Source organism: Petaurus breviceps, unplaced genomic scaffold (assembly GCF_028583685.1).
Source record: "Petaurus breviceps papuanus isolate PSGF00001 unplaced genomic scaffold, PetGlider_PUasm1.0 446, whole genome shotgun sequence".
Lineage (NCBI taxonomy): Eukaryota > Metazoa > Chordata > Mammalia > Diprotodontia > Petauridae > Petaurus > Petaurus breviceps.
Window position 1 is genome coordinate 1,108,081 of NW_027186338.1, and position 10,726 is coordinate 1,118,806.

At 43.6% G+C, this 10,726-nt stretch overlaps 1 long non-coding RNA gene across 1 annotated transcript; it reads right to left on the minus strand.

The window, feature by feature from the left end:
- Positions 1–6,361: 6,361 nt before the first annotated feature.
- LOC138171510 (uncharacterized) lies at positions 6,362–9,384 on the minus strand. The gene is made up of 2 exons (XR_011170898.1): positions 9,246–9,384; positions 6,362–6,814 (listed from the first exon to the last, which is right to left on the minus strand). It is a non-coding gene; the product is annotated as an uncharacterized lncRNA (long non-coding RNA).
- Positions 9,385–10,726: the final 1,342 nt, after the last annotated feature.

Consider the following 10,726-nt stretch of genomic DNA (forward strand, 5'->3'; position numbering starts at 1 on the left):
GATTTCTCCCTACTAAACTGATGTACATCCAATCTTTTTTTCCCAACTTCTCCCCTCTTCCTGACTTCTTTACTACTGTCCAGGGGACCAGCATACTCTCTGTCACCCTAGCTTGCAGCCTATCACCATTGACTTGATTGTGATTTCAGACAAGGCAACAACAGAAATAGACTTAAAAGAGAGAAATGGAGAAACTACCTTTTTCAGAAAGGCTACATAGACAACGACTGAATTTTAATACTTAAAATATGTGTGCTGAATGACATAACAGCTAAAGATTAAAGGAAGAACTAAATGAATTACAGAGAAATGGAAAGTAAAAATACAATAGTGGATTACCCCAATATAACCCTTTTAGCCATAAATCAATCTAACCAAACAATAAATAAGGACGTCATTACCTGAATATAATTTTAGAAAAGTCAAATATTAAAGACTACTTGTGATTATTAAATGGGTATTTAAAAGAGTATAGACATTACCTGTGTTTGGAACCTTGAAAATTTATATTAGGATGTAAAATCTACACAAATTCAGAAAACCAGAATTATTATCCATATTCTTTAATGACAGCAATGAAAGGAATATTTTTATAGGGCCAGTGAAAAAAGATAAAAGTTCACTGGAGACTGAATAACTTAAGTTCTAAAGAACTTGTCATGAAAAAAATATATAGTAATGATAGAAGATTTCATCAAATATGATAATATTAGTGCAAAATACCAAAATTTTAAGATGCAGCCAAAGCAGGCCTGAAAAGGAAATGTATATCTCTAAATACTTCCGAAAGGGGGTGCAGGCAGGAGAAACAAAGGAGGAAAATATATCAGTGTGCTTTGTGATAGTGATCCTGGCCTCCATGTTGTTCCTTATACATGACATTTATCTCCCAGTTCTCAGTATTTTCACTTCCTGCTTCCATATCTGAAATATTCACTCTCTTTATCTCTTCACCCTGGCTTCCCTGGATTCCTCCAAGTCCCAGGTAAAGTTCCAACTTCTGCAAGAAGCCTTTTCCAGTCCTTTGTAAATTTAGTGCCTTTTCTTTGATATCAAACTCAAATCTTGCTGCATATATTTTGTTTTTAGAGACTTGCTTGTATAGTCTCTCCCACTGGACTGTGAGTTTCTTAAGGGCAAGGACTATGGTGGTTTTTATTTTTAATTTATTCATTTATAGTTTTTAACATTCACTTCCAGAAGATTTTGAGTTCCAAATTTTCTCCCCATCTCTCCCCTCTCCCACCCAAAGATGGTGTGTAATTTGATATAGCCATATTAAATACATCCATATTAAACCTATTTTTGCATTATACATGTTGTAAAGAATTAGGACCAATGGGCAAAACGACAAGGAAGGAGCAAAAAAAAAAAAAATAGAGCAAATAACATGCTTCAGTCTGTCCACAATGGTGATGCCTTCCAAACCACTCATTTTTACAAATCAAACAATCAGAAGTCAGATATGTATATTCACAGGGCCAAGATCACATACTCAATCCCTCTTTCTTATGGTTTATAGGTTTATGTTTATATTCAAAACAAAGTCCTTTTCCCATGTATACTCCCTGTGACCAACTAGGGAAGGGGTTGTAGGCCAGAATTCTATGACCCAGACCTTGCCCACCATCCACCAAATTACCTGAAACTCAGAGGCTGAGTGGTGGGGGTGGAGGGGTGATCCTTACAGAGAAGTGACCATATCTACCAGATATGTTGGCACAGTGAATAAAGCACCACATCTGAAGCAAGGAAGACATGAGTTCAAGTTTACCCTTAGATACTTACACTAGCTGTGTGACTTTGGGCAAATCACTTAATACCTGCCCCAGCTTCTCCATGTATAAAGTGGAAATGATAATAGCACGTATCTCCCTGGGTTGTGCGAAGATAAAATGAGATTTTAATTGCAGAGTGCTTAGTACAGTGCCTGGTACATATCAGGATCCAGACTTGTGTTAGCTATAATTATTTCTTTTTGTTTATTAGCTTGTGGTCTATTCAAACCAAACAGATCGTTCCTGTGCCCACTTTTTTCCCCCTGGTTGGGGCGGGGGGCCGGTATATTGATAAAAAAAAGAAAAGGGAACTTGGCCTTTCTGATAGTACTATAATTTTTTAATAGACCTGTGATTTCACCATCTGAAAGTTTGCTTTGGTTGGTTTTTAATCTAGAAAATGGGGATAAGAAGAGCATCTTGCACTCAGGGTCTTTGTGAAGGTCCAATGGGATCAAATATTTAAAGCTCTTAAGCAGTTTTGGGCACAAAATAGGAGCTATATAAATGCTTATTTCCTCGTCCCCTATATTGTTTTCCAGAAATAGTGGGTTAATCCAAGGCTTTTGCAACAGAGGATTAATGTGCCTGTCATCTCACAGCTCATTCAACACTGAGATTTTTACATCTTTTAGTATCTTTGTTCATTTTAGGGATGCTAGTTTCCTATGGCAGGTCCCAAGAACAAGTTGGGCAGGAAAACTTGAGAACTAGATGAGATCCAAGGCAAGAAATATCTAGATGAATAGGCCCAGAGTGGCTCTTCCTTTCTACTGGAGCATGTGTCTCTGACATCTGAGGGGAGCACATGATTGGAAAGGGGAATGATTCTTTTCCCTTGGCCATCTGAGGGAGACATGGGTCCTTGAAGCTTATTGGGTCACCCAGGAGACAGCCATCTGATTCAGGTGAGGAATTCTGAATATTCCTGATTCTCTCTCTGCGTTCATCACCCAAGAAACTCTTCTTTAAAGCCCACTGAATACATATCTACCACCCAGTCAAAAATCTGTTAGCTTTTGTGTCTTTACCTTCAGGACACTCTCCATAATTCCTCAATGAATTCATTGACTGACTCAGTCTTTCTTTATTCTCCAATTCCTGCACTCAAACCAAAGGGCTTGAACAAGCAGAGTCACACAACAACATACTCTCTCAAATCCCTATTTTCCCATGAAATTATCCCCTATCCCACCTCAGAAACACACAGATGGTTGTACCTTCAATCTGCCCAACTCACACCAATCCAACTTCTCTATGGTCACAACTTCTGAAATGAATCTATCTGATCACAATCTATTACTATTTCATGCCTTTTTTTCTTTTGCCTTGCAATCTAAGACATATTCTTCATCCTTACTATGACCTACTAGTGCTTGATCACTGATTTCTTCCCTAGACTATCTTTCGTGCTATGACTGCACTGTTCCCCGTCTTGACCCCTTGGTGAATGAATTCAGTCTACACTGTTCTCTTGAATCACTTAGCCCCATATCCTATTCCTGATGTTACTTTACTAAGCCTCATTTCTGGATTACTCCCATCTTCCTTCCTATTCAATATGCTGTGGAACAAAGCTAAGCTGGATCATGTTTGTTGTAAAGTCTCTCCTATAGTATCTCACTCACCACACAGGCTTTTCCAGAGCTTTTCATTCCTCCTCAAACTTCTAAGATACTTCCACTTCCATCACTTTCTCAGCTGAGAACCTTGCTTCATATGTCACTGAAAAAAAGACCATTCATGGAGAGCTTTGCCTTCTCACTTCTTATTTAGCTCATACCCTCCAGACACCTTCTATCACTTTTTCCAACTTCACTCCTGTCTCACACAAAAAAGTGGCTCTTCTGGCCAGTGCAAACCTTTCTCCATGTCCAAGTCATCCCCTTTTGTCCTGTCTTCTCCAGTACATGGCCTCCTCTGTCATCCTCATTCTCTCCCTATTCAATATCTCATTTTTTATTGCCAAAAAATGTACTCATGGCTCCTGTATCCTCAAAGAAATATCCCTTGATAATTCACCCCCATGAACTATTTTCCCATATCTGTCCTTTTGTGGCAAAATGCCTTGAGAAAGACATCTATGATAGGTGCCTCTACTTCTTTTCTCTCAATCTCTCCTTAACTCTATACTCTAGAGCTTCTGATCTTATTATTCAACTTAAACTAAGCTCTCCAAAGATCTTAGGTATCTAATAGCCAGATATGACAGCCTTTTCTTAATCTCACTCTTCTTGAGCTCTTCAATTTTTTAACACAATTGATAACTTTTCTTTTTTGTTTTTTTGTTTTCCTTTTCGGAGGGCAGTTTGGGCTAAGTGATTTGCCCAGGGTCACATGGCTAGTTTTTGTGTTAAGAGTCTGAGGCCAAACTCAGGTCCTCCTGCCTCCAGGGCCGGTGCTCTTTTCACTTTGTTATCTAGCCACCCTGGATCACTTCTCTTAATACACTATCCTCCAAGATTTTGTGACAGTACTCTCTCCCGGTCCTCCTCCCAGCTATTCAATAAATCCCCTCGCTGGATTTTATCATCTTAACACCTGCTATATTTTGGTCCCCTACATCCTAGCCCCTCTTCCCTTCTTCCCCTGTGCTGTTTCACTTGGTGATTTCATCATGCCCCATGCTTTCCATTATGATTTGTATCCTGTCGATTCTCAAAAATACTTAACCAGGCATAACCTCTCTGCTATCCTCCAGGCTTACATCTCTGCCTTTTGGACATTTGATGTCCCATAGATATTTTAAACTTAACAGTTCCAAATCTGAAATTGCAATCTTACGCCCCTCCAAATTCTCTCCTATTCCTGACTTCTTTATTACCGTCCAGGGGGCCACCACGCTCCCAGTCACCCATGCTTGAAACCTAAATGTCTCACCTTTAACTCTTTACTCACTCCTACCCCCATATCCAATATGAAAGCTGTTGATATTACCTTCATAACTCTCATATATTCCTCTTTTTCTCTGATGACATTGGCACCAACCTGGTACAAACCATCATTACTCCATCACTGAAGGATTGCAGTAGACTCTTGATCTTGTTGATGAAATTGTCATTGCTGAACAAACCAGAATCAATACTGAAACCAAACACAAACCCCAAAGTTCAAACATTTAAGAACCAATAAGGGTTTCATGAATGCACTGGCAAGAGAGCCCCACATTGTTGGCTAGAGATTTCTTGAAGGAATTAAAGGATAAAATTTATAGTCTTTTCATTTTAGGTAGAAAGTGAATTGGGTATATGGCACCTTAGGATTGGGTAAAGCTGTTGCTGGGGGCTTGCGGGCTAACAATAGGTATTTGGTGTGCTTTGATTTGACAGGTGTGTTGCTGGGCTAGTTACAAAGAAGGTCTTATTCAGGTTAGCTATCTCTTGTAACCCTAGTAGATAGGACTGCCCTGCTATTCCAGCGGCAAAGAAAGTTATGGAAAGGGATGGGAGGCACACAACGTCAGGGGCAAGATTGAAGAACTGCAGATAAAATGGAGTTGCTTTAGCTTTCTCAGCTACCCACAATGAGCCTGACATAAGTCTCTCTCTACTCCATTCCATCTTTCACTCAGTTGCCAAAGAGATCTTTCTAAATGTCTGATACTGTCAGTCTCCTACTCAAGATACTATAGTGGACTCCTATCACATTTAGAATCAAATACAAAATCCTGTTTGGTGTTCAAAGCCCTTTGTAACCTGCCACCAGCACCAGCACCACACACACAGATACAGACACTTCTAGTCTTTTTCACGTTACTCCCTGCACATTCTCTAATTCAGTGATATTACCCTCCTTGGTCTTCCAGGAATTAGATACTTCATCTCTCAACTCTGGTCAGTTTCCCTGGCTGTCCCTCCCCATCTCTGTCTCCTGGCTTCCTCCAAGTAGCAACTAATTTCCCACCTTTTGCAGAAAGTGTTTCCTGATTTCCCCTTACTGCTAATACCTTCAATTTACCTCTATGTGACTGTTTTGGACATAATTATTTGCATTGTATCTCCTCTATTTGACTGTTCCTTGACAGCAGCGATACTTTTGCCTTTTCTTTTTTTGGTATCTTTAGTAGTTAGAACAGTGCCTGGAATATCAAAGGTGCCTAATAAATGTCTATTTATTGACTGAAAATATTAGAGTTCATTCAAGTTTTTGCTTTCTCCCACTGAGGTACCCGGGATTTCAAAGGTCAATGAGAAGAAACTCTCAGGGGCTTCCCTGAGGATCCCACATGCACCAGGGGTGTTTATAAAAGAGAAAGTCATTGGGCTTCCTATGCATATTAGACCATCTGAGGACTGAGATGTCAGGGCATCAGCAGAGATTGCCCATGTGTAGATATGCCTTTTTAACAGCCCTCTCTCCAGAAGCATGATGGAGGAGGCTGAAATCTAGGTTCTACAATAACCATGTTGGCATCTTCATTTAGAGACATTTTTTAAACCATTTAACCAGATTATACCCACTGAGGTTCTCACAGAAACAGCTACATTGACATTATTCACCTTTGAGTGTCATATCCTCTATTTAATATCAATATTTCAGTGTTCCCAACGTGTAACATATTTAAGACTTTAAAAACCTTAAAATGACATATGAAAGTTATTTACATTTATTATCATTGTTTGAAATGATCATGAAAGCATATTAATGATACCATGGCCCCTCTGCATGGGCTACCTCCTACCTGGGAGGCAGAGTAGCAGGAGGCCCAGGCACTGGGTCAGTGACACCATCTCTATGCTATACTCTGTTCAGTTCTGAACTCAGCATTGGGGAGTGACAGGTTCCACTGAATAAGGGCTCTTATATGTGGTCAAGGGATTGGAGGGAGGTGACATGCAAAGCAGATGGGCTGTGAGAGAAAGTTCAGGGACTTCCAACTTCAGAGCCAATGTACTTCAGGGATTATGACATGAACAGTTTCTCCTTAAATGTCTCCAGTCAGATCAAGGAGGAACACTCAGCTTCAGGGATGCATCTCCCCCTCCCGGAGGTGGGTGGTGGGTTCGAGGTGGGATTGAAACCCATTTTCTTAGTTTCTTGTCAAAGAAAAGAAACAGAACAATCTTTATTGTTAAATTACTGAAGTAATTCATAATCACAGGATGATAGGATGATGTTTAGAGATATGAATGGAACCTTATGGAACCTCTGCTCCAACCCACCCAGTCTATTAATAAGGAAACTAAGGCCTAGCCATGTAAAAGTGGTTCAAAATAATGTCATGCAGATAGCAAGTTGTAACCTTAAAAATAAAGCGCAGAATCCATATGTTTGCATGGCTCTTTAAACAGGTTTTTCTTTGAGCTTTACAATAACCCTTAGATGCAAGCAGAATGGGCACGATCATCTCCATTTTAGAGAAAGGAAATTGATATTCAGAGATTGTCAATAATTTGTCTCATATGACTTGACCATTAACTGCAACAGCTGAAACTGGAACCTAGCTCTTCTGCCTCCCAGTCTAGATGATGATGATGGTGGTGGTAGTGATTATGATGGTGAGGATAGCCAGCAATTATATGAGACTAGAAAGTTTATAAAAGTGTTTTTAAAAATATTGTCTCTTGGGGCAACTAGGTGGCCCAGTGAATAGAGCACCAGCCCTTGAGTTCAAATGTGATCTAAGACACTTAACACTTACTAACCATGTGACCTTGGGCAAGTCACTTAATCCCAATTGCCTCTACAAAAAAAAGGAGAAAGAAATATGGTCTCATGTTATTCCCACAAAACTTTGGATGGTACATGGTACTGCTACCCTCATTTTGCAGATCAAGAATCTGATGCTGAAAAAGTTAAGTGACTTGCCCAGGATAATACAACTAATAAGTATCTGAGGCTGGATTTGAACTCAGGGTCTCCTGAATCCAGGGCAAGAGCTCTAGCCATTTCACTACCTACCTTCTTCTAGTATTAATGATAATGGTTCTGGAGGATAACATTTTAATATCACTGAGGTTTTATAAAAAGTTTTACAAACATTATCTCCTTTGATCCCCATAATCCTGGTGGAAAAGTACTATTATTATTCCTATTTTACAGATAAGGGAATTGAAGCTGAGAGAGGTTAAGTGAATTTGCCCAGGGTCACTCAGCTTTGTGCGTGAAATAACATTTGAACTCAACTAATTTTAAAGATGACGAAACTGAGGCCAACCAGGTTACGTGACTTGCCCAGGGTCACACAGCTAGCAAATGTCAGGTCAGATTTGAAGTCAGGAAGAGGACCTGGCTTCAGGCCTGGGCTCTATCCACTGTGCTATCTAGCTGCCAGATGAACGTGTAAGTAAGACTTGGATAAAAATGAGCCAGCATTCTTAAGAAAACCAATTTTTGCTTTTCCAATGTAAACATGAGGTAGAGAGTAAAGAATTTTGGATGGATCTGGAATATCGACTAATCCAACCACACACACACACACACAATCCCCTATCAGGAATGCTCTCAACTCTCTGTCCTGATTTTGTCTGGAGAATGTAATGTGTGAATGAGTTGGGGCCTGAGATGGGTGAGGGAGTTGGGGGTGCAGGCTAACCAGAGCTTGGTCTTGAGAAGACAGCAGTCACTGCTCTGACCTAAGATTTTGTAGAAGCAGCTATTCCCCTGACCCAAGGCTGCCAAATTTCCCCAGGAGGCTTTTGTTCAGAGCTGGATCAGAGACAGGCCAGCTGTAATGGTGTTAATAGTAATAGAGTCTGGCAACCTCTACATTGCTGTGAGAATATAGTTTGTCCCAGACCCACCGCCACTGAACCAGGCAAGAACCCAAGTGCAGGATGATAGCAGCACAGATTAGGAGCTTGGGAGACTCTCCTGGTGGCTGCTGGTACCAGGCTAAATTACTACTAATGCCCTGACTGGCTCTTCAAGGTATAGTTGAGTTTCTCTTGTGGAGATATTTGGAGACACCCTGTTTGTAGAGCTAAGACCAGGAAATGAAGCTGTGCCCTGATCTTGGCATAACAACAATCCGTGGTGCTCACCCTCTAGCAAAATAATTATTGTATTGTTTGAACAAGCACCAGGTGTTCTCTGAGTTCAGACAAACATCAGAGAAGTTCCCAAGTTTCAGTCATTAAGTCCTGTTACAATCACACTTGTCACATTTTTGCTGTTACTTCTCATAGCCCTGAGTTCAAAGCCAAGTTCAGGCACCTGCTAGCCATGTGACCCTGGGCAAGTCACTTCACCCTAGCTTCCACAGCTACAAAATGGGGGCTATATAAGCACCCACTTCCCAGGGCTGTAGTGAAGACCCGATGAGATAGTCAGCGTAAAGTACTTAGCAGGCGTTGGAAAGAAAGCCAGAAGCTCCAGGTAGATGGTGGCTCTTATTTTCATTTAGTCCATCTACCAAAGGACTGGCATTCTGCAACCTTAGCTAAATGCCCTCACGCTCTCCCGGTTTCCCTTGGGTCCATCTCCTTGACAAAGGAAACACACAAAATGGGCACGTCCTGGACCTACCTTCTCCCCTCGGCCGTGATCCTCACCCCACGGACCCCACACAGGGCCCGGCCCTCTTCGGATCCGCGTCTTTTCCCCAACATCGCTTGCCAAAACACGGCCCAGGCTTTGCTGGCGCCTCCGGGGACCCCGCTTGTGCCTCGTGCCCTCTCGCCCTCTCCTGCTGCCCCGGGTCCCCTCGTGTGCTGCTCCTGCGGCCTGGAAGGCCCCGGGTCTGAGCCCGTACCCACAGCTCGTGGTTTCCTTTCTCGGAAACGCCACTTCCCTTCGTGGTTTCGTCACTTCCGCCGGGAAGATGGCAGCGCAGATGGAGTATTTGCCTAGAGCTGGGGCCTGTTGGGACTGGCGGCAGGAATGGGAGAGACCATGGGGTGGACTTGACTGGGAGGAGCCCTAGTGCGCTTCCAGGTCTGCGACCCCACGGCTGGTAACTTCCCGTGGACTCTAGAGCTGTGAAGACCAAGCAGGAGGCAAAGGAAGGCGTGGAATGGGCGGGACTCCTGATAGGAAAGGCGGGCTCGGGGCGGGACACACAGGGAGGTGGGATCACATTCCAGGCCGGGGAAATGGCCAACTCCAGGCACGCGCAGAGGGTGCAACAGCCTCTAAACTACAATTCCCGGGAGGCGCTGCAGACCTCTGGGGCCTTTTCCAAATCCAAAGGCGAGAGGACGGGATTTCCGTCTTTCTACGTCACTTCCTCCTCGCCTCTGTTTTTTTTGTTCCTTTCCATGGTGGCGGCAGCCAGCTTCTTCTTCTTCTTCCTGAGCTGGTGTGAGGGGTGAGGGGCAGAGGAGGGAGGGGCCAGGCCCAAGCCGAGGCCGCTTGCGGGGGTGCGGCGGGGGGGGTCGGGACCCCGGGGCTGGTTGGGGAGGTCACCGAGAAAGAGGAGAGTCCTGCAGAGAAGGAAGGAAGCCCCCGAGGCCTTACAGGGGCCTGGGGGCGGTGCCAGGGGGCGGGGCTGGAGAGGAGCAAACCGAGGGCGGGGCGGGGACCTCTGGGGCCGGGTTCTAATCCTCCTGTCTGTCTCCAAAGCATCTCCAGACCCAAGGCAGATCCTGCCCCCCCCCCCCACCCCTCAGTCCTTCCCCTCTGTCCCAGCGCCTGTTCCCAGCGTGTGTCCCTTTGGTCCTTGTTCTGGCCTTGCCTGTGGTCTCATCTCCTCCCGGCAGCTTCCGGGGCACCCTGTCCTGCAGGAAACCTTCCTTGATGCGCTGGGGTCCGGCCCAGGTGAGAGGTTCACGTGTCTGTTTTATAGTTTTGTCTCTAAAGATATATTGGGGACCCCCAGGAGAGAAATGACTCTTTTCTTCTCCCCCTCAGACTCCCCTTGCCCCAGGAGAAGTGACTATTTTCTTCCTCCCCCCATTACTGTTAACTTATGGCCTCCCCCTAGCCCCGTACCCTGTTTCCTTATGCCCCCCACATTTAGAAGAGGGGATCCCCATCTTCCTATCAGGGCAGACCCCAGCTTAGTCCAC